The sequence below is a fragment of the Galeopterus variegatus genome, unplaced genomic scaffold, assembly GCF_000696425.1.
Source record: "Galeopterus variegatus unplaced genomic scaffold, G_variegatus-3.0.2 Scaffold1203, whole genome shotgun sequence".
NCBI classification, from domain to species: domain Eukaryota; kingdom Metazoa; phylum Chordata; class Mammalia; order Dermoptera; family Cynocephalidae; genus Galeopterus; species Galeopterus variegatus.
Window position 1 is genome coordinate 60,984 of NW_007727314.1, and position 24,038 is coordinate 85,021.

Genomic DNA, 24,038 nt, shown 5'->3' on the forward strand with positions numbered 1-24,038 from the left:
AGACCTGGCAAGTGCCTCACACGGCGTGGGTGCTCAGTGCAAGTTTTTACAGTAATAAAACACGCAGTTATTGAAAGAACAGTAATGTAAGCTACAACCTAATTGTTGCATTCCAGTCAATCTGAGGAAATCGCGTGCTAACAGAATTTTCTGGGATCAGTCTATTTTTTACTTTTGTTTTTTTTTTTTTGCTTTTAGTGGCTGGCTGGTACAGGGGGCAGTCTGAAAGATTATGACGTGGGCCAAGGAGGAGCAAGAGAAGTGTCTGTGTTTATCCAGCAATGATCAAAAGGTAAAAATACCATCAGCAGGACCTCTACATAATTTGCAGGGCCCAGTACAAGATGAAAATACAGGACCCTTGCTTAAAACTGATTAAGAATTTCAAGACAGAGACAGCAGAGCATTAAACCAAACACAGGGCCCTTTAAAGCATGCCCAGGTGTGACTCTTATGTTTTCCTCCTTGGAGGCGGTGCTGCCCAGCAGACACAATCAGTGTGACTACTTCTTGTCAGGCCATTTAGGTCTCTGCCTTAATCCAAAATCTGGACAAAATATCCCTCTTCACAATAAATCTTTGCTTAAACAAGGTACATTTTGGTTACAAATACAGTTGTGTAAATACCTTTATACCAGAAAGGGTGATCTTTGGGAAAGAAGAGCTCAATTTTAATCAATCTGGTGCCTCTTTCGATTTCTATATCAGTCATTGGAGATTTTAATTAGCACACAAATTTTGCTCCTGTCTTTTTGTAGATGAAGAACTTGTGTAAATCCTTTGAATTCCCTGGTCACCCATTTTTGTCATCTGTAAAATGGGGATAATAAACTTCATCTCTCAGGCTGGCTGGTTATCTCAGCTGGTTAGAGCATGGTGTTATAACACCAAGGTCAAGGGCTCAGATCCCCACACTCACCAGCTGTCAAATACATACATAAACTTCATCTCTCAGGTTAATTAGTTTTTACCGAAGTCATGTATGTAAATTTTCTGACATACACTCTGCACTTTCTTTTCTCTTTCCTCCTCTCCTTCTTTGCCTCACAATTTCCTAAACTTGTGCCAGTGCACATGAATCTATCATCTGATACTGGATGAGGCCTTTCTCAAGTTTCTGGGTGTGCAATCCTGAGGGCCTGGCCCCGCACCCTGGAGGCTGCAGCCTGGGTAGTCAGCGGCCTCTTTTCTTTCTTTGACATCCCTACCTGCAACAGAAGCTACTCATGAAAGTCTGTAGACCTTGCAGCTGGGGAAGAAGAGGATGGGAGAAAAGGACAAGAACCTGAGACATTTCTATCACATTTCTCATTATCTGCAGAATTAGGTACTATCCATTTCCGTCTACTAACAACCTATTTCATTCCAGGGAGGAGACCTGGATGAAAGGGTGTCAGGGTTGGGTGAGGGGAGGGATAAAGAGAAATGGAAAACAGATTCAGCACTTTCACAAGCTGGATGCGAAGATGCTGTAGTCTATTTGATCAAAGTGGGGAAAAAACACTTTTGTCAAACTGTCCGCTTTGTGTATGGGCAGTGCCACCCTCTCACATCTTGCCTTCCTGCATTAATGCTCTGTCTACATTTTTTATTCACTGTTGGATGATCAGTGTCCAAAGCATTTTTTCTGCCATAGATTTATTTAAATTTACTGAACTCCTAAGCAGTCAGCTTACAGAAACTACTATAATCTCTTCTTCTTTACTCATAACCAAAGACACACATCACACAAAGAATAATAAAAGTATGAGGGGGATTAGGGGAATTTTGTGTCACAGTGAACAAAGCATAAGCTAGCATTATGCTTTAAAAATAATGGCTTTTCTGTCTCATGGGCAAGGAGAAATAACTTTACCACCACATAATAAATTTATTAGCCTTTTTGACCTCATCATTCCTACCTTAACTTAGATACAGCATCAAAGACAGGAACATCTGTTTGACAGTACTATTTCCAATTCAGCTTTAGCATTCAGGGCTCCAAAGTTACTGCATGAGCGCCACCTGGTGGGCATTTGGTAGGTTGCTCAATGCAATGTCACCTAAAGGTAAAGGACCATAGTTTGATATTTTCACTGCCGAAGGACTTATTGCTAGGCAAATATGTTTTGAAAGACCAGCCATCAGTCAGTAGCATAATAGATGCCCTTAAACCAGTAAATTCTGTCCTTTGCCATCTGAATTCAATGCTTCCGCTTTTGGCATGCCTTGCTCTTTCTGACTGAAATGCTCTTGTATTTTCTTTTGCTCCTCTTTGCAACCTATTCTCCCATGCACTCCTAGTCCTTCAAGATGTAACTCATTATGTAGTTCCTCCAGAAATCCTTTCTGTCCTGTGTCAGTCAAGATCCCAACAGAGACAGATGGTACAGTAAAATTAGATCATTTGAGAAGAGTTTAATTAAAAAAAAAATTGACAAAAGGATGATAGCAGGTTATAAGGAATCTACAAATGATAGTGCAGAATCCAAAGAGTAGTTCCACATGCCTCTACTACCCTAGTTCTGAAGGGGCAAGGAGTAAAGTGTAGCCTGACAGGCGTGTGCCCTCTATGGGGGGGGGGCTACACTTTCCCATCTTCCTCCAGGTGCTCCTCATTGGACAATTCCAGCAGCACACCAGAGAGCAAGAGAACCCGTTCAAGTCCACCTTTGGGAGCACAGGCCAGGGGGAGAAAGGTGTTGATAGGATGTAGAGGGGCCAAGAAAAAATATCCACCCCGTCCCATCCCATACCTTTCCCTAACATTTGGGCACCTCCTAGACAAGAATGCATATATAGATAGAAGATTAAAAGATTAAATAACAGAGATAAACCATTATACTGAAAGTACTGAATGGCCATGGAGCAAATGAAGATTTTTCACACTTTACATCTTACTCTCGCCTCTCAGACTGTCTACCCATTCTTAATTCCCTCTACCACCTTCATTCAGTATTGCTCGATCTCAGCATTTTTGTTTGTTTGTTTAAAGGTGTGCTAGAGGTATGTTAATAGCAGACCTGCTACTGAGTCTGTTAGTGGTGGCCCATTGTCATTTATTGCTTATCATGAACCAGAAGCTTGAAGATTCAGTCTGATTAATTAATGTTAATATCTCCATGTCCCATCTCAGTTTTTGAAGGACATCTCAGACTTTACCGAATCCATTCTCTCTCTCTTTTTCTCTCTCTATCTCTGTTGTTTTTGAAATTAGCATAGCTTTGAAAGGGGCACTGGTTAATTAAGTAGGGAAGAGTATCAACAGCTGTAAGTTCTAAATCACAAATGAACAGCCTGATCTTGGGGGAAGATTCCATTTGCAGGTTGGTATATCAGGCCCATAGACAGGGGAACCTGCTAAGTTAACAAGCAGGTGTAACTGATTTGTTGGGAGCTACCAAGTTAGAAGAGGATTACAACAAAGCCGTTGAGAAAGTTCAAGTTGACTTTCACATATTTCTCAGAGCAGTTCACATATTCTTAAAATGGCAACGCAGTAAGATGAACAATGGAATTTTATCCAAATTACAGTCTCTCTTCAAAGTAATAATATAGCCTATTAATTACCCATGTCTTTATTTTTATTAGCATATTCATTATTACAAATTGTAATTATTCTTTATGCCCCTTACCTGACCAATCACTCCCCAACCCCGCTTCCTTCCTTCACTCCATCTCTAGTGTCCTTAGGTTTGTTCTCTCTTTCTGAAAGTTCAAAATATATTGTGGTCTTTTCTTTCTCTCTTTCTTCCTTTCTTTCTTTTTTAGCACTCAGTTATGAGTCAGAACATGTGGTATTTCTCTTTCTATGTCTGGCTTATTTCACTTAATGTAATTTTCTTGAAGCTCATCCATGTTGCTGTGAATGGCAGAATTTTATTCCTTTTTAAGGCTGAGTAGTATTCCAATGTGTATATACCACATTTTTCTTATCCAGTCATCTGTGGATGGACACTGAGGTTGGTTCCATAGTTTAGCTATTATAAATAGAGCTGTGATGAACATGGGACTGCAGGTATCCCTTCAACATGATGATTTCCATAACTTTGGATATATACACAGGAGAGGGATTGCTGTTTCGTACGGCAGTTTTCTGTCTTTAAATCTTACAAAAAGTCTTACAGAAATTCCTCTATTCTTCTGTCACTTTGTTGATTTAGTTTTATTAGGAAGGGACTGCCTCATGATTATCATCAAAATAACAAATAACATTGATTATGCCACATTCAAATTTGTGTATGATAATAAAAACATCTCTGGATATAAAAGCAACACTGAACACAAAGAATAACTCAGAAATTATCAAGCTATACAAGTATTTCATAAATTATGAGATTTTTAGGTCAGGAAGAAATTTTGTAGAATTGATATTCTTCTATTTTTGTGGAATTAGAGAATTCATATCTCTAGTTTTATAAATGATAAAAATGAGATCAGGCTTTCAGTCCCATACCCAAAGACAGCTGCTAAGTAGTTGCAAATTTAAAGCAATTCGTATCTCATGAGTCCTCGAGCATCTGAGAATGTTAAAGTAAAATAGAACTTGATTGTGCAACAGGGTGGTTTTATTAAAATAAAATATGTAATTAGTGTTTTCTTTTTTTTTTTCCCCCATGAAGTGGAGTAAGTAGGAAGACTGAAAGCATCTTCTTTCATCCTTCCCCCGCCCTCCAACCCCAGTAACTGCAAGAGGATAAAATCAGACAGTGGTTTTGTAATTCAGAGACAGAGAAGAATTCTCAAGTGAACTTGTGTACTCCCAAAATAGATAAGTACCAAGGTGTTGTTGGCTCCTTGTAGGCTGGAAACTGGGTTTAGGGGACATTGGGGGACAGGGCGAGAGGGAGGTAGAAAAGAGAGGTGTGAGGATGTTTGGGCGAGTGCGTGTGTCTTGGGATACTTGAGGGTCAGAGACCTTCAATAGTCATGGCAATCTTGAAGTCTGCACTTAAGGTGGCAAGATCTCTGACAGGGACAGCAGCATGTGCACCATGAACTTGGGAGCCTCCTCAAAGTTCCCATGACCGAGCTTGTCATGGTGGCAGGAAAGGGGGTGATTCTGCCAATAAAACTGGCTGCCTGGGCAAAGATCAAGAGCCACCATGTGCCTAGCTCTGTGCCCTCTGCTCTTTTTCTGTAATTCATAAGCCCTGGAGTTCCACCACAGCCCAAGGTTGGGGAGAGGGCACCCCACATTGACTGTTATTGAACTTCTTGTCAGCCTTGATGACAGCCACCTCTCACTGGATTTAATCTGACTTAGAAAAATAAAGGAAGGTGACATTTCTTGCACTCTGAGTACCAGGGAGCAAGTTGTACCTGTTACAAGTGTAAATTTTCCATTGCTATCATATGATAGTTATTTATTATTTTTTTTTCCTTTTTGTCTTTTTTACTGACCAGTAACAGGATCGCAACCCTCGGTGTCGTGCCCATACCAGGGACCAGCAACGGGATCGCAACCCTCGGTGTTGCGCCCGCACCGCGCTCAGCCAGTGAGCGGGAACCAGTCTCCACATGGGATCCAAACCCTCGGCGGGAGCGCCACTGCGCTCCCAAGTGGCACACTCTCCAGTGCGCCACCGGGCCAGCCCATATGATAGTTATTTTGATGGGTGAGGGGTGATCCCTAAGTGCCAAGTAGATCATTTCATCCACCAACTTTTATTTTTAGAAAGTGTCTTTTTTTTTTTAAGGATAATATTTCTTACTGTACCATTTTTTCTGGTTCACCTGAAAGGAGAAAAAATGGATTTTTACAATTGTTTTTGTAGTAGCATAAGCTCTTCAGGGCATAGGGCTTGTGCAGTGAATTGTAGCCCAGCATGAAATTTTACAGCTGAATTATGAACCCCTGCCAATAAAAGTTTACAACAGAACAGCCTGGCTTTTCTAGCTTTAGGAGCAGGGGTGGAGAAAATATACATGAGCTACCAGATACTATTATCCTGATAATATGATATTAATGATTGCATAATTTGAGAATAAGGACTTAAAAATGTGAGAATGAAGTTAATTAGAAATACTTGAGAGAGATGTTATTTATTACCCAAGTCATGTGCACACTATTTACTTTATACAAATGTAAACTCAAAATGATTTGACATCATTTTCAATTTCATAATTAAATTAGAAGATTTGAGAATTCACAGGTTTTAAAATGAAACTGCTATAGAATTTAAATTATCCCTATTGAGAGAAAGTAATAGACTGAATAAATTAAATTCACTCAACATACCATGATGTAGTATTATTAATTTCCTTCCCAAAGACGACTCTTTGACTATTGAATACATTTATACTACAATTACCTGTGCAGTCAATATTTCAAAAAAACAAGAAGGTATAGGGTTTTTTTTGTTTGTTTTTGTTTTTTAACACAAAGAGGAATGATTGGCTATAACCTATTTTTGAGTGGGATTTGTAGGGGATATGAAGGCAGTTGAATAAGTCAAGTAAAACATACTTGCCAAACAGGTAAAGTAAGTTTAAAAACAATTTTTTTAAGTAATTGAAAATGATTTGAAAGGTCCTTAACAAAAATCTTTATGAATATAGCACAGACTTTTCATGAGAATCACATAAACAGAACTGGGCTTTAGCATGCCCAGCCTCCCCCACTCCCATCTTTTCCTTTTAGCTGATGGTAATAAGCTGAATGTCTGAGCGGCACGAATATTCTGATCAGTAGGAAACATTCACATCATCAGTTCAGGCTGCTTAACATCCAGGGCATATAGAACAATTATGAGTCAGCAGGTAGAGTAGGGAGGACCCCACCTGGGTTGTGAACCCCATTGCTGGCTAGGGAGTCACTTAACTGCCACCCACCATGTCAGAGAAGCATGAATTCACAGGGTCTCAGCTGGAAGACGTGTAAGTCACTGAAGAGATGTTGGGAGGATATGGATGAAAGGTTATAGCAAAACACTTTGTAGACATAAAGTGCAGAGGGGTTCATCAACCTTGTTTTTCTTCGGGGAAGATCCACCATTACTATATACTGCAATAACTAGAATAATTTATTTCACAGACAAAATGTGAATAATAAGCACCATCAATAAATTATATTTTTTTCTTACATTCCATCCTCGCCTTCATTGGCTGTCAAGGAGCATGCATGTTCACATTCATTCATCTGTTTAGTAACCACCCAGTAATTTAGCATTGGCTATGTGTCAAACACTGTGCAGGGTGCTGGAAATCCTGAAAAACAAAACAAGTCTCCACTCCCCAGGAGCTCAAGGTCTTAGGTGTGGGATACAGGCACGTCGTGGAGCTAATTACAGGGTGATAAAGAAATGCATAGGAAGGTGCCTGATAAAAGATGGGGGGTGGGTGGGGGGAACAGAAGGCTTCTTAGGGGAAGTGACATTTGTCCAAGCCTTAAAAGTCCAGTGATGAGAAACCCATGGGCAGAGGAAACAGCAGGGTGTTTAGAGAACTGTCAATGGGAACTGCTGGCAAATGTGGGAAAGGGAAGGCTGGAGAGAGAGTAGTGATCAAGGAGTCTAGATCCTTTACTGAAGGCAATGGGCATCTGTAAAATGATGACATTTGCATTTTACAGTGTTATTTTCAATGATGTAGGCGAATGGATTAAAGGAGGGATAAAGGAAGTAAGGACACATATTATCTGCTTGTATGTTTTCTAATTTTACACAATGAGCATGAGTTTTCTAGACTTTTTAAAATTTTAACATTCCAAATCTGGTTGCAGTGTCCATGAGAATGAGCCACTCAGACTTCCAACTACAGGGAACATAACTGACCGAGGGTGCCTGCTGTTGAACTCCAAAATCCATCATACCTTAACTCCTAGGCCAGGTGGCTCCCAGCTAGTGACTGTGCATGGCAGGGACACGGAGGCAAGCCAGTCCTTGGGAGACCTGGGCTTCTTCTGATGGAGAACGTTGGCTGAGCACCCCCAGCAACCTTGCGGAAGCTTCTGTAGACTGCACGATGCCTCCTTCTCTCTTCCCTTCACTCTGAGTCAAACTTAACATCACAGTTGAAGACTCTCCCAACCTTCTCTGCTCCCTCCCCATGTTCTCTCTCAGATCTTTCCCCCAATTAACTCCTTGCACTTATTATCCCATCTGCTTCTCAGAAGACTTGGACTAATACACCAGCTAGTATGATTTACCAAATAAGTACGCCCTATATAAATACAAAGTTGTGAATGACTTGAGATTAAAGTTGTCTTATTAATTCTCACTTTTGGTCCAGTGCCTAGCAAAAGAAGACAGCCCAATGGTTTTGAAAGAATGACAGAAAGAATAAATAAACCTAGAATTGATCATGCACCAGTGTTATCCCTTATAGTTCAAGGTGATATATTAACCATCCTAATTTTTTTACGAATGCAACAAAAAACTTAAGTGATGTGCTTTTTGACGATAGAAGTCCTCTTGCTCAATGTGATTAGAACCAGTACTGTAGTTGTTTAACTTTTAAAAAGTCAGTTAAAAAAGGGAAATCATAAATATGATCCACACCTTCACATTTTATTACAACCTATGACATAGTAATATGCCTCTGTTTGTGAATGTTTCATAGTCACGAGCTTTTCACTGAGTGTAGTTCACTAAATAGGTTTCCATGTTCTTTTCTTGCATAGAACACACCCACGATATATTACCTATAATTTGTCGCTGTGATTTTTTTTTCAGTGGAATTGGAACATTCATCTGAGTGTAAATTCCATCCAGATTTTAATGATTTTCCCCCAATATTGGACAATTGTCTTGCCTAGACCTAATGTGTAGAATTTGTGTACATATATATATATCTGCTCCTCAGATATATATATATATGTACACAAATTCTCAGATATACACACACACACACAAGTCATACACACACATATATACATATACACACACATATATACATACATATGTATATATATGTGTGTGTATGTGACTTGGTTGCTGGAAGGAGGTTCCATTTTCCTTGCCTTGTTTCTGTCTGAATTAATTTCCATTATAGTTAGCCCTCCTGACCACTTTTCCCACTCTCCATAGCAGAAAGAAAGGCATGGCTGAGTTTGGGAAAAGTAGCTAAACTGGCTCTCTTGTGAACCCAACCTAGACACATTTCCTGTCTCTCCACAAGCATAAGTTCTCCACTCCCAAGGCGGAGGCTACCAGCTGCCCAGAGCTACCTATGATGGCACAAGTATGGCTGTGAAATTCTAGAATAATACATTAGAGAGTATGTCGTGGTGACATATATTCCAATTTTGGTTTTATTAGTAATAACAGTAACATTTTCATCTCCATCTGCCTAACTCCATGTCCTAATTTGGGATGTAGAGAATCCACAACGCCAACAATCTTTATTAAGTCTTTCAAATTGTCATTAGTAAAAGCAACTATTTTCAAATGCCTATTTAATCTGCTATATAATAGTTAACTAAATTACACAATTGCAGTATCAAGTGCATCTGACATAAACAGAGTGGAGAAATTCATAACTGAGTCTTGCTAAATATTCCGTCCAACATGTGTTCAAGTGAGAGGCATACTTAAGTGCTGCCTGCTAGCCCAGAACATTCAAGAATTATGGACATGAGTAACTACATACTTTCAGAAGAAATGGAGAGTATTAGTTGATTTGATGAGTTGGTTAAGTGGAGGTTGATGAGGCGAGCTTCTGCTGGAGTTAAGTGGACATACTCTTTGCCGCCATAGAAATTCTGAAATTCTATGAAGAAAGTAGAATTTCTGAAATTTTGAAATTCATAGATCTAAAATTCTACCCCCTGAGGCTCTCATCCAGAACGTGCAATTCATATGTGGACATTGTTTCCTTATAGACCAGTGGTTCCAGCTTGGTTTTCTTGTTGTCAGAAATTACTTTTGACATAGATTTTTATTTGAGATTAGTCTTGTTTGAACCATTTGAACTATTTTTTAACTTATCAGAAGAGTTTTATTTCTTCATGTTTTCGTCAAAGCTGCGGATTACACCACACGCCGTTCCCTCGAAGACCTGCACCTTCAACTACCTTTCTGCCCTTCAGCATTTTGAGTCTTTTCTTCTCTGGAGACTCCATCCCCAGGAATTTCAAACATATTTTACTTTCAAAATTTGAAAATCTCCCCATGATTCCGCTCTGCCTTTGGATAGCACCTTCACTGATGGAAATGGTAAACTCTCTAAAATCTCACCTTCTCCCCCAGAATTCCTGAGGTTGCTCTTCTGAATGACCTTCTTGACACAGCAGGTCTTTTTCTCATTATTTGTTTCCCCTAACCTTCCTTGGACATGTGACTCGAATTATGTCATTATTTATTCCTTTTAACTCTCCATGAACGTGATTTGAGTCATTCCATATTTTCCTCCTGCTGTGACTGGACCTTCGTCTTCTCCTCTCCTAATTCCCTTGCTCTTTCCACCTTCTGAATGTAGCTGGGTTGAATGGATTAGGACACACACACTTCACTCAGACTGGCTGGGGCCAAACATTACTAGCCATTTAACCTTGGACAAATACTGTCTTATCAGAGAAATGGGGATAATACTATTATCACAAGTTTATGATGAGGATGAAATTAGCCAGTATAAAAAGACCATTAAGAAAGCATTACACATTGTTTGATGCACAGTGAATGTTCAATGAACACAGCTGGCAAAATAAAAGCTGATGTTTTTCTTAGTTTTCTGTTCTTTCTTTAGGCTCAATCTTTAATAGCTCTTTTTTTAAAAAAATAAAAATCTCTATTTCAAGGACTTTTATATTTATGTTTCCTAGGTCTTCATATCTAAGACTGAATTAGATTACGTATAATCTAATCACCTTTCTACCTATAAAACATACCTGTTTCAGTATTGTCCCTAATTCTATTTCTGTATTAAACTCTTATATTACCCTTTTTTCCAAATTTTCTTGGAGTAATGTATTTGAAGAATGAAAATATTTCTATGCTTTAATCACTTCTTCAATATTCCTCCAACGTAGTTTTCAGATCTTCAACATTCACTCCTTTAATGCTGTCATTGCCTTTGAATTGATATTCATGCCACAAGCCTCCAACCACCAAATCCAATCACCTTAATTCGGTCAATATTTATTGAATATCTATCATTGGCCATGCATTGCTCAAGGTTCCTAAAAGACATCTGCAAACAAGACAGAACATGTCCCCACCTCATGGATCTCCTAGTCCTGTACCATGACTCTTGTCCTGGCCACACATCACAGTCATCCGAAGCTCTTTAGGGATCTATGTATCTTTTATATCAATTTAAAAAATTGTACAAGAAATTGTGATAAATTACAGGGTGAGAAACACCAGTAACCATCTTCCCTTGTGTAGCTCTCAGTCATCTTAGTAAGCACTGTTTTTCTCATGTTACTTTCCTGCCAAAGGAAGCACAATGGCTCCTCATTTGCCACCGTCAGTCCTAACTTGACCTTGCAGAATTCTCTTTGTTCTGACCTCACCACATCCATTCAATCTCCTCCAGCCCATTCATGTATCTGTGCCATTTCTCAAACTAGATCTCACATGCCACATGCCCTTCTTTCACATTTCCATCAAGACTCGACTTGTAAGTTCAAGTTTCACCCCTGCTACGAAGCCATTGAAGACAGCAAGCTATGCTAATCTTTCTCTTCTGTGCATGCCTAATGTATTTTAGACCATAGGAGAAATGTTAAGGGGCCTTTCCTTGTTTGGAAATTTTGGCTGAGGGCCCAAAGCTGGGTACAAAGTGATGTGGTCTGGTGACCTAGTCCATCACTCACATTGAGCTAAACAGTAAAGGGACTGAGTGAAGATGACAGGTACAGGGGATTTGTCTGTAAAGAGGAGCTAGAGTGTATATCTCTCTTTCACACCCATAAAAAATGGTGGCGGGTTAAGGTGTTCCCTCTCTTACCTCACGTCAAATGAGAGCGACCCCCCAGCAGAACCACTGAGATCTAGATAAGTCTGCTTTTCCACCTTAAAGGATCCAGAGCAGAGCTCAGAAGCAGAGGCTAGTGTTCCCTGGAAAAGCTTGCACAGGTGAGAAAGGCTTGCTGAGTTTCTCTCGAGGAGAGCAATTGGAGATATTGCTCTGTTTTTCCAGAAGTCTCTGGGGCGCAGAGGCTAGTGTTCCCTGGAAAAGCTTGCACAGGTGAGAAAGGCTTGCTGAGTTTCTCTCTGCTGGCACAATAAAAAAGGGCAGAGGTGTCAGCAGCCCACATTTCCCAAACTTGTCAAGGTAAAGTGAACACCATGGAAGAAAGCTGGACTTGTTTTACCCTGAGAGGGACCTGTTCAAAAAGATCACCTGCCAGGAGGCAGAGACTCCAGCTGAGAGAGCCCACAGGGAGTGTACCACATGGGCAAAGACTGAGGAAGGAGTCGCAGCCACCAGCCAGAACAGGAGCTGTCCCAACCAGAGAGCAGTGCGGGGGGGGGGGGGGGGGGGGGGGGGGGGGTTCACCACTGCTCTGGTCCTCTCCCATCTCCAACCCACAAGGAGCCACAGACAGTGTGGAGTGGAAGAGGGGTAGGAGAAAAGATAGAGAAAATGCAACTGCAGGGTCCATGCCTGATATACATTCCTGAGAGCCTGAATTGGACCGGAGCCGGGAATGGGGAGAAATTTTAAACCAAATGAGAAATTAATGTTTGCTTCAGATCGGACATGATACTGTTCATTTAAAATCTAAAGGTGACCAGAAGAAGCAAAAGACTTGGCTCAAGATTTTGTCCAGGGGTATGGAAGAATGATTCAGTAGAGCAGGTTTACAATGTCAGCCGTGAGCGCAACTAAGTTGTTTCCTGCTTTGGACTCTACCAAGACTGGCTCTCTCAGTAAAATAGGCACAGATGCTCACCGCTTACTCGATCATTTTATTTCTCCAACAGAATAAAGGCTGTAAGAGGGAAGGAGCAGACACTCCTTGGCTCCTCTGAACACTCCCTACCCCAGAGCTCAGGAAAGGCCCTCTCCTAGACAGTCCTTTGGACTTATTGAGAGGTGGCTCCCAGAGCTCTCTTTGGATTAGATCAGTTTTTCATTAGACCTATTTAATGTGAGAAACACATGTTCCCTCTGCCAAGAATGTTCTTCCCAGGTGGCACTTCACCATTGCCAAAATAATTTAAACAGCCTTTTCCTCTCACCCTTCAGAAGATGCCTTCATTGAGTGGTCAACACAGAGCTGGACTCCAGTGGGGACACAGAAAACCGTAGCCCGCTGCTTGCCACTGGAGCACTTCCTGCAAATAGCAAATTCACCTGAAAGGCTTTGATGTTGTATTATATGACTGTCTAAAAAAGTTAAATTCTCATCTCTGTGAGAAAATTTATTCTTCGACAAGGTGCCTAAGGAGTTTTGTTCGACAGCAAATCTACTCAAATCAGAAGAGAAAGTCCCCTGTCCTCTTTACCTTCTCTGATTATATGTCCCCCTTCCTTGAAAACAGGTGAATGCAGAGTCTCAGATACATTTATTTTCCTCAAACCGCATGCCTCCTGGTGGATTGCTGCTCCCAGATGCCTGCGAGAAGGCTTGGGATTCGCCTTTCCTTGGTTTCTGCTTTTAGGTTGTATAGTTCCCCACAGAGCTTTACACTTTACACATATTTTCTAATTTCCATTTTTATTTTTATAAATGATTCCCTAGAAGTTTTTTTCCCACCCCCACCTGTTTCCCTTTTCTTCTTTTTATTACAGTTTGCCTTTCTTTTTCCCAAAAGGAAGGCTCACAGTAAATTATTTCTACTTATGATCCTTTAATTCTGAACAAAGTTGCTTAAATACACTCAGGCCTGCCTGTTCTAATTTATCAGCTTGTTTCAGGCAAAGGGAAGCTGGACTTTAGCTATGCACTCCCGTCAGCCTCGGGCCAAGAACAGCTGTGGATCTCAATGAATTTGCTCCTCTCGACCACTGTCAGGAAAGACATCATATTCTTTGAGATTGGCCTATACCCAGTATGAGAGAAGCTTTATAATAATTATTCTCTCTCTCTCTCTCTCTCTCTCTCCCCCTTGTCTCTCTCTCTCTCTCTCACACACACACACACACACAAACACACACACACACACACATTTTAGAGCAGCACTGGAATAAGGACAGGTCACTGTCTTTGTAACCTAGACTGTCAGAAAATTCACATGGTCAACCAAGATCAGGAAAGTGGTATAACTTCAGATCCAATATTTGGTACTCAGTTTTTGTTATTTTTGAGATAAACTTATGCATATCTTAGAGAAACAAGTAGGAGACTATGCGGTCTGAAAAAATCGGGTGAGCCAAGTGAGTGATGTTAGAATAGTGTCTCTCAGGGGAGGGAAGACAAAGGAAGACCACTTCTGAGTGGCTTTTGACAGGATTATTATGCTCTTGACTGTTATCCACAGTTTGACTAAGAATTTTTACATGACTACAAGAGCTTTTCTAATAAACAAACACACACACAAAAACACACACACACAGAGTCTTAATAGACACTAGTTTATTTATAAACAAGTGATGGAAGAGCCTCCCTCAACATATTATACCATTTTACTGAAGCACCTAATGACAGGTATGAGCCATACTTGAAGATTCTCTCCCACGATCCTGAATGTAAGCACCCTGGCAAGTGACATGGCAGATAAAACGTGGGGGGCATGTCAAGAGCCATATGACAGGCTACTGGAGTGTGATATTCTGGGGTTCTGATTCTCTATGCAAAAATAGTCCACAGAAAATACAGGTGAGTATCGACTCTCTTATCCATGGAAGGTGTATTAGACCATTTCTGTTGCTTATAACAAAATACTTGAAACTGGGTGATTTATAAAGGAAAACAAAATTTATTGCTTACAGTTTATGAGTCTGGGAAGTCCAAAGTCCATCTGGTGGTGGTGACAGTGACTCAGGGGTCTCACATTGCAAGGTGGTGGAAGCAGAGAGAGCAAGACAGACTCTCCTCTTCTCTTAAAGCCCTCAGAACCACGCCCCTGACCACCATTTTTAATCCATTCCCTACTGCATGGTCCTACAATCCAACCACCTCTTTAAGGCTCCACCTTTCAATTGACATAATAGGATTTCCCACCCTCTTAGCAGTCACAGTGGGGCCTAAGTTTCTAATACATAAAACTCAGGGGATACAACTTAAGCTTCAGGGAGTTTTGGGGGACATAATCCAACCCACTACAGAAGACCTTCCAGGTAGGTAGGGAAGAGAGATTGGGGAAGAAAGGAGGCCTCTCTGGCTATGCCAGTGTGTGGGGTGGGCAGGGAGAGAGACACCAGGGGGAGCGACAACATGACCCAAAGTGGAGGCACCAAACGGAATAGGGGGTGTGGGGAGGACCGTGAGGAGAGACTGGGAGAGGCGTGTTCTGACGTGTGACGAGAAAACATATCCATGGCCTGCCTCAACTCACGCCGGCCAGACACGCACTCCTGAAGGCCAAGCACAAGGGTTTCTAAGCTATGCAAGGTGTGCAGAGATATGTCAGACACTAGAAGGGTCATATCGGTGAAGAAAACAAACATCCCTGTCCTGGGAGAGGAGATGTTAAATAACCAACAAACACAGTACATAAGGAAATTATAGCTATTGTTGATTATATCTAATGAATTACATCACAGGCTGTAATAAATACAATGGAAAGCAAAATAAGAAAAGCAGATCACGGTGAAAAAGACTGGAAATACTGAGAGGGGGACAGTTTGAAATGTTACATAGGGTGGCCAGGTTGGGCCTCTCTAGGAAGAAGACATTTGAATAAGGATTGGAAGGACAGGAAAGAATTAGCCCTGCAGCTGGCTGGGAGAAAAGCCTTTGGAGGTTTCGGACACTTCTGGAATAGGATAACAGCTGGGTAAGAGGAAGGCCAGTCTCTCTTCTGGTGTTCTGAATTATTTATCCCATTGTTTATTCCCTCCCCATCCTGTATCCTCAACCTCTTCCTGTCAACTGGATCTTTCCACCAATATTTTTTTTTTTTTTTTTTTGTCTTTTTGTCTCTTTTTTCGTGACCGGCAACGGATCGCAACCCTCAGTGTCGCGCCCGTACCGGGCCGGGACCGGCAACGGGATCACAACCCTCGGTGTTGCCCCCGCTCCTCGCTCAGCCAGTGAGCGGCCAGTCTGTATGTGGGATCCAAACCCTCAGCGGGAGCGCCGCCGCACTTCCCAAGCGGCGCACTGTAGCAGTGCGCCACCAGGCCGGCCCCGTTTTCCACCAATATTAAAACTAGCAGTTTGCATGTTTGAAAATGTATCCCTGCTCCCCCTCCTAATCTCTAATGTAATTCTTCTACATCCTTCACAGTGAGGTCTCTCTCAGGCTGGTCTGCGCAAGCTGCCTCTTCTTCCCCAGTCACCCATCTGTCACCCACTGCATTCTCGTCCTCATCTCTCTGACTCTACTAAAGTATTCTTCCAAAAGTCACCAATGCAATGAACTTCATATTTCTAGATTTGATTCAGTGGAAACTCCTGCCTTCAATTTACTTGACCTGTCAGAAGCAACTTCTCTCTTCCTGAAAACTTTTCCATTAGCTTTTACAATGTCACACTTTTCTAGTCTTTCTTGTCCTCCCCGATCACCACTTCTGGGATCACTTTTTTCCCTTTCTCCCCCTCAACTTAATCACTGGCAAAAGGTGTTCTTCAGGGCTTAAGCTTGGATCCTCTTCTTTGTACTCTACACACTCCTCTAGGGAAGTATTCCAACTCCAGTGGCTTTAAATACCTTCTCTAATGCATTAACCCACACGTATATTTCCAACTCAGACCTCTTCTCCGAGCCACAGAAAAATGCATCCAGCTGCCTATTGACATGCCCACTTGATACCTCACAGATATCTCAAATAGATTTAACAGGTCTAAATCTCAGCTCTGAATCACCCTTCCTCCAAACCCTATCCCACATCTATTCTATTCCAGGGCCCTGCATTTCAATAAATGCTAACTTCTTGCAACTATTTGCTCGAGCCAGAAAATAAAGAGTCATCATGGACACTTCTCTGTCTCTCATCACCCATATGCAACCCATTAAGGAAAAACTTTATTTCTCCAAAATATCTGTTTCATATCTGTCTACTTCACCCCCCCTGCACAGCTCTTGCCCTATTCCAAGTCACTGTCATCTCTTGCTCGAAATATTGCAATATCCTTTTAACTCATTTCTCTGCTCTACCCTTGGTCCTCTTCCATACATTCTCCACACGTAACTAAAGTCATGTTTTTAAAATGCAAAACGTCTTATGCTCCTTCCTAGGCTTCAAACCCTTCAATGACTTCTGAATTCAGAATCTTAACAAGGTGCACAGAACCCTGCGTGATCTAGTCCCCGTCTAATTCACCTTGAGCTGCCTCTTCCTGTCACTAACTAGATTCAATCTGCTTGCTCTTGTGCTCTCTCCTCTCTCTCTCTGTCCATTCCTACCTTCCTTCCTTCCTCATTTATTCAAGCACATGGATCTCTTTCCCCACTAAAAAACTATGCATAAGTTCTTTTGATTTCTTTTTAGTGAAATACAATGTTGTCTTTGTCTTCATTCCCTGAAACTCCTCAGAGTCCTCAGCTAAGTCCCTGTCATCCTTTAGCTCTTTCACACTTGTTGGACCTATCTGTGGATGCATAGCAAACTATGCCAAAACTTAGTGACTTAAACCAAAAACATTTTATTTCATAAGTCACCGATCTGTGCTGAATTCAACAAGGTGGTTCTTCTGCTGGTCTTGTAGGTGGTCATTCATGCCGTCCATATTTAGTGGGTGAGTCCATTGGTGTTGGGGACCTTTCTCTTTCTAGTCTGTCCCTCTCCATGTGGTGCCTCCACCTGGTCTCTCCAAGAGGTCTCTCCAGCAAGATGGTGGGGCATTTTACATGATGGCTCGGGGATCTCAAGAGGGCAAAATCAGAAGCTGACAGGACTTTTTTATTATAGGGACTACACAAGGATGGGCATACTTGGAAGTGCAGTTCATTGGAGACACCAAAGTACCAGGTTAGGACAATACACCCTCACATAATTTAGCTATTATTTAAGGAAGAGGAGTCACCTGGCCTAACAATAGAGGAGGGGATAGGAACAAATCTGAAATTAATTTATTGACTTATTACAGTTTACACATGGGAAAGAACAGATAAGTAAATCCAACAATTACAGCATGTGGTTTTATCCTGGGGACTAAAGACTTGATTATAAGGGAAGAAATGGAGTCATTTTATTGTTTTGTTTACCAGCTTTTCTACAAAATCTATGATGTAAGAGAAATTGACATTGGCCACTGTAACTAGCAAAGGATTACATTTACCAAGAAAAGTTTATTTAACCCTTTCCAACCACAATTTCACCGAAGACAAAAATGTGTAATTAAAGATAGTCTTTTAAACATTTTCAACTACGTCTATTGAAATCTTCATTACAAGATTGAAGGGTGGTCAGGGTCCATTTCTAGCAAACCCAGAGTATGTGATCATTATCATCATAATTAAACAGGTAATATCATCAAACACTTAATAGCTGTTTGATACCAGAGCAACAAGAACAAAAAAAAATACACAGATGCATAACACTGTAGTCAGCTTGGAGTGGGATTAAGGTGTCATTTTCCTTGAGAGAATATCAAATGCTTCAAGACATCATGGAGATGCTTATCTGTTTATCTATTCATGCGCTCTGTGACAAAGGGTGTTTGATGTCAGCTATGTGCCAGGCACCGTGAGAGGCATCAGGACTTCCTTACAGATAAGCAGGTCATGGGCCCATTCCCCAAGTAGCTTACTGTCTCTACTAATTCTTCTATTATGCCTGACTATAATCCAACTCCATACAATTAGATAAACCTATCAGAGAAGCATGGAGAATCAAAATACAGAGGGATAAAACCTACTGAGAGAGATTTTAACAGCTAGATTAATGCTTTATATATTTCAAGTCATAAAAACTTTTACCGTGGATATTTAGGACTATTTCTTACAATTTTAATGAAACTCATGAGTTCTGAGGAAATGCTTGAAGACTGAAAATACTATTTGAAATGTTTTGTTTGTTTGTTTCCCAAAGCCAGTTTGGTTTCCTGAAGCATTATTGAGTGTGTCAGAATTTCTGGATAATGCAGTGACATTTAGAGAATTAGCATTCCATTATCACTACTGGAAAAGATCTCAAGGTGATCACTGGATGGTTTATAAGTTAATAAAATAATTTTTGTAAAGAAAACACTACGTTTGAAACAAGTGACTTTATTAATAGTTCAAACCAAATGTTTGGTCTAAAGTAGTAAATATGTAAAAAGTGAAATAAAATAATTTTCTGATATAAACTGAAATGTTGTGATGTTGACATTTTATTATATGTTTGTATTTTATACATACCGGATCTTTGAGAATATTTTTCTCTTAATTGTAGAGAAAATAGCTATCATGGGAAAATAGATTTCAATTTCTTTTTCTTTACAATTCTACACTGATTAACTACTTCCACAGTTCACTTCTCTTCTGCAGTACCCCTCTAAAAGAAGTTCTAGCTATATCATGAAAAAATAAAGTATGACAGACAGGGGAAAATCTGCTAATAGGGAATTTCCTTTCAGTCTGACATTTGGTTTTAGTAACGCCTCTAAATATCTACAGACACTATCTTTAATCAAACATTTTTATCTGCAAAATTGAACTGGAAATTGCTTGTTAATGCTTAGTTAATAGCCCTTTTCTCTCCTAACAGCTAAGAAAATCTCACTTCAGAATAGAATTAACTAGAAAATGACAATTTGGGGAATTTATGGCTCTTTTCTTAGTTTGTATCCAAACCCATCTAGGCTCTTTCTCATCAAATTGAATAAAAGCCACATATGCTTTAAAGTTAGTCTAACTTCGTTCAGTGCATGCATTTAGGCCAGCTTGTACATTATAAGAGGAAAAGGGTATTTTCTTGTCTTCTTTTCCATTTCTTCAATTATAGAAACCAGGTTTTTCTTGATTCCGTCAAGATATAATGCTTCTTTTTCAATGTGTCAACTAAATATACTGTATTAAAATGTCATTTAACTTTTACAGAAAAATAAATATATATATACAAGTCATTTGGTTCTTTATTAAGTTTTTTTACGCTTTGTATTTTATTTAACTATATTTCGAAATGAAATCTTACCTAGAACTTTAAAAAGAATTCACAGAAGTGTTTGGACACCTTAGAATGGCATTTAGTCCATTGGGGATAGGACCAATCAGTGTACATAAAGGGGTTTATTAGATGCAGAGTTAAGACAAGAAAGAAAAATGTAAACAGTAACCTCAAACTCACACCTACATATCTTCATTTTTATAACACATATTTAATTATTTATAGAGTAAAAATTGATAAGTGTATTTCTTCTGGTATATTAACTCTGCTGCTAGCCAAAAGTCACTTATTTTTCCCTTTTGACCTCAGACCAATAAATCTCTCATTGTTCTGCAAAGCAATCATTAAATCACATCTCAGACATTAGGACTCAAGGTCCATTCTAAAATTGCCAGCGAGGTTCTGCCCCTCTATAAAGATTACTTTGTGATATATTAAGTGTATAGGAGTTGGTGGTTTGGAATACAACAAGTGTGCTTTGGAAAGTTTCCTGTGAACATTCCCTCGTGAATCTATTCCTGGTCTTTGTCACATCAGGAAATTATGAAGGCTTGCCAAAAATAAGCTTAACATTTTATTTTACCCTATAAATGTAAGTCCAAGAGAGATTGTAATAGATTGCAAACTTCTAAGAGGCCAGGGTATGTTTACCTATGTCACTTTATTGTACACAATGAGGCAGTGTGGTAAAATGGAAAGAAGATAAGATTTTGGAATTAGTGCAAAATAGATTGAAACCTGAACTAAACCACTGGGTGAATCACGTTGCTTCTCTAAGCATTAGTTTCCCCATTTGTGAGGTGGGAATCATAGTATAAACCTCATGGGTTAGGCGTCCACTTCCTGCAATATGGCTATATAGACATCTTGGAAAATCTGTCCTCCACACTGACTGCTTCCCACACATCACCTAGTTATGTTTCTCTAGATGTCACATCCTTGGTAAAAAAAAAAAAAAAAAAAAAAGCCACAAACCCCCTCAAGCTCTTTAGGGGGAAATTTCTTTTTTTTTTTTTTTTTTTTATGGCTATATAGACATCTTGGAAAATCTGTCCTCCACACTGACTGCTTCCCACACATCACCTAGTTATGTTTCTCTAGATGTCACATCCTTGGTAAAAAAAAAAAAAAAAAAAAAAAGTCACTAACTCCCTCTAGCTCATTAGAGAGCAAATTCATTTTTTTTTTTTTTTTTGTACTTTCATGAGACTGCACTTCTTTTTTTTAGAGCAGGGGTTGGCAGATTGCAGCTCACAGACCAAATCTAGACTGTCACATATTTTATAAACTAAATTTTATTAGAACATAGCCACACTGATTAGTTTATGTGTTGCCTATGACTGCTTTGACTCTGCAACTGCAGAGTTGAGTCAATACAGCAGAGGTTGTATGATTGGCAAAGCCTAAAATATTTATTACTTGGCTCTTTACCGAAAATGTTTGCTGACCCCTGTTTTAGAGAATTTATTTTCTTTTTCAATGATGCACTATTAGTGAGGCTGTTTATAAAATGACTTACTCCTCTATTAGGATATAAACTCCATTATAAGATGCACCATTCCTCTTGATCTTTCCTGGTTCCTTGCCACCAATCAAGCATAGCATCTGGAACATAGTTGCTATTCAATAAAGGTTGAACAAATGGAAAGAATACACAAAAGAATGAATAAATGAACGAATGGGTAAATTTATTTAATTGTAAAATAACCCTAGTTATATGGCAATGAGCACAACATAAATTAAAGTGGACAAAATTCTCATACATCATCAGAATATTAAGATAAAATTGCTACAGATATAACCAGTTTAAGTGTTATAAATTACAGAACTGTGCATTCGGCGCTGTATAACCTACGTACCATGGTTTGAAAGAGACCTTGTTATGAATGAGCTGTTCATGAAGTTCATACATTATGGACTTTACAAAGCATGCATAAATTAAAAAAAAACATTTGTCCCATATTAAAATACTTCAGTGACATATGACTAATATGTAGGCAAAGGCTAGAGAACTAATTATGAGGGAATTACTTACTTTTTATCCAATTACTTTTGGCGTCACCTCTGCTGCATTTGCACTCTGTTGTATATTATTGCTCCCCCTCCCGTCTCTCTACTTTGCATAAACAATATATCAGAAAGCATTTTACAGCGAATGCCCAGCAGCTCCTGGCCTCGAAGAGCTTATTCGCCTAATTGTGCATCCCTTGTGGATTTTTCATAATACTTTACAGATCTAATTTAAATACTTTTACAAATTCATCAAATACATTCTCCGAGGCACATTTACTCAGCTTACTTTTGAAACTTCTAATGAATTCTCTCGATATGTAATTTTATACTCAGCATCATGATTTGAATTAAATATTATTGAACAAGGTGTTCATTATTGGATGTGAATTATAATTAGAATGATAGGCAACCTTAACTATGATAATAGTTTTAGTCAATTTCCTGTGGGACTTACAGTTTTCAATCCAGTACAAAGACCAATACCCTCTGCTAAAAGTCTGTTAGAAAGGTTACAAGTAAATTAAGCAATGTCAGTTCTTGCTGCTTAAAAGCTAGGATTAGCAGATACAATTTAACTCTTAAAAGGCAAATAGCAGGCTGTCATGGTGCTGTAAATCAGCAGTGCAGGATAGCTGACCTGCTTTATACACAATTTAGCATCCTGATATTGAGACTGACCTAGATTTTTCAGGAACCACATGTGAACCTTGTAAATGATTGCTGTGCCCGTCTATTTCACATATGCATCAAGCAAAGCAACAAAGGTGGACTTTATAGAAAATCTGAGTCACTGACACACTTTCTACTAATATTATTAAGAGATATCTTATATAGATAAAAAGCTTCTTTTATAGAAATTGTGTTAGTGTCATAGAATTATGACATTTTTCTTTTCAAATATTTTAAAATGTAGTCATTATACTTAATATGAAAAACATATGAATAAATATGTAAAGAAATGAAAGGCAAAATCTATTAAAACCAAAGATCTTTGATTTATTTTTATCTGATGGGCTTTACAACAGAATGTGATATGAATCTCCAAGAGCATAGTGGTTTTCAGATCATTGAGGCCAGATTGTGAGGGAAGATCCTAATTATCTTTCTAAATATCTATTGTCTCATTACAAATGACCTAGGATGATGTCTAACACATAATAGGTGTTCATTAAATGTCATCCTCCTTCCCCCTTTGTGAGTAATTATACATCGGTCATGGTTAGTGATCATATTAATTCTTCCTCCTTTCTATAACTCTTGTGTCTTCATTCATAATTTAATCACCCTGTGGTAAATGTGTCTTTAACTGGACAACACTTCAAAGTGTTCACTGGAGATATAATTCAGGAGTAAGAAAGAGCCTGTCCATATGTGACTTTACTCTTTTTAAATCAGTATTTTTCACATGGCATGTTGGGGACGTTTAGGGATTTACTACACTGGAGTGGACCATGTTTATGACATAGCTGTCAAAATGGTTTTAAAAAACAAAGCTGGGTCAGCTTATTTGACATCAGCTATATCCTGTAATTTTGTCAACCCATAATCAGGTCCATTCCCTTTTACCATAAGCTTCCCTTCTAAAAGACACTGCAAGTTCAACCTAATATTATGTCAGCCTCTCTCACTCTTTCTTCCCCTATCTCCATGCTCTTCCATCTCTTGTAATCCCAATTTTATACCAGAATACAGATGAAGACAAATTGCTCTTCCTGTCTCAACAAGAGAGAAATGCTCCTGTCTTTCCTCATTTTGGGTGTGCTTGTTTGGATGTCCAAGTCTGTGTGTGTGTGTGTTTGAATGTGTGCTGCTGCATATGTGAAGAGATGATACAAGTCTGGATGGGGCTAGGTGAAAAATGTCCCCTGCACAACAATTGAATAAACTATAAATAGTAATCTTCGAAGATGGTGATGATTCATTCATGCATCGCTTATCAGGAGATCTAGACATGCTTA

The 24,038-nt window shown here is 39.5% G+C and overlaps 1 long non-coding RNA gene across 1 annotated transcript; it reads left to right on the forward strand.

Annotated features, from left to right (window-relative positions):
• Nucleotides 1-221: 221 nt before the first annotated feature.
• On the forward strand, nt 222-4,763 carry LOC103592703. Its single transcript, XR_550679.1, has 2 exons — nt 222-292; nt 4,602-4,763. It is a non-coding gene; the product is annotated as an uncharacterized LOC103592703 (long non-coding RNA).
• The last annotated feature ends 19,275 nt before the right edge of the window (nt 4,764-24,038 follow it).